We start from the raw sequence: 1,310 nt of genomic DNA, 5'->3' as shown, positions 1-1,310 counted from the left end.
GAAGAAAACAGAAATGTAGAAGCAAGAGAGGTGCTTAATCTCTTTAGAGGTTCCACTGAAGTGCACTATAATCAGCTAAAAAAGCCAGCTCCACAACAGTGGAACCAGGGTACATGCTGAGGGTAAAGCAGAATCTAGTCTATTGGGTATGTGTATGTGTGTGTGTGTGTGTGTGCAAATGTATATGATGTGTGTGTATGTAAACACTCGTGGGGGCCACACATTTGTGTGAGCACACTAGTGTGCACATGAATGCACAGGGACCTGAAGCTGATGGGAGGAGTCTTTCTCAGCAGCTCTCCACCATATTCCTTGAGGCAGGGTCTCTCTTGAACCTAGAGTTGGACGTTAGTTTAGCTAAGCAGCTTGATCTGAGGATCTGTTTGTTTCTGCTTCAGAGTATTGGAATTACAGGCTATTCACCATGCCCACCTAGCATGTCTGCTGCCTGGGGATCTAAACAGCAGTGCTGCCCATGTTTTTCATGGTGAATGTTTTACCCATAATGCCCTCTTTCCAGCTCTGAGAATCTAGTCTTTAAGGAGGAGCCTGAGTACAATGGATAACCCTGGTCCTTGTTGGTCACTCTTGTGACAGATCTTGTGATTCCTTCCAGATCCTTCTAGCTGTGCTGTGGCTAGTCTTGTATATGGTGAAATTCTGTGTGTGACCTGGATCCATCCAACTACATGCACTCATAGGAGACTTAATTCAGAACTGAGTGTCACTGGGGAAAAGGCCAGATGCAGGCAGGAGCACAGAACTGGAGGTCTGTACTTGGCACATGGGGCTGCAGCCTCTTGCTTCTGCAGCTTCCTGATCCACATAGAAGTGACCCTCACTCTCCAGACTTTGATTTTATTCTTGGCAACTCAGCCTAGATTTTTTTTTCTCAGTTTTCCCAACAGCCTCTGAATTATCTTTCCACCCTAGCAAATTCCTTTCTGCTTGTGCTACCCAGTGAATATTCTAGTATCAAAATAAGAACGCTGATTAAAACACTGAATGGCTAGCTGAGTGTCATGGCACACACCTTTGATCCCAGCACTCGGGAGGCAGAGGCAGGTGAATCTCTGAGTTTGAGGCCAGCTTGGTCTACACAGCGAGTTCCAGGATAGCCAGGGCTGCACAGAGAAACCCTATCTCAAATCAAACAAACAAACAATATTGAATGGCTCACATTTCATTGGCTGTTTTGATGGGGGTTGGGGAGAGAGCTTGTTTGGGAGGCAGTGTCTTGATTTGTAGCCCTGGCTGGCTCAGAATTCTTGCTATGTAGATTGGGCTATCCTCAAACATGAAGCAATCCT

The sequence above is a fragment of the Peromyscus maniculatus genome, chromosome 16 (genome assembly GCF_049852395.1).
Source record: "Peromyscus maniculatus bairdii isolate BWxNUB_F1_BW_parent chromosome 16, HU_Pman_BW_mat_3.1, whole genome shotgun sequence".
NCBI lineage: Eukaryota > Metazoa > Chordata > Mammalia > Rodentia > Cricetidae > Peromyscus > Peromyscus maniculatus.
This window is presented reverse-complemented; position numbering follows the sequence as displayed.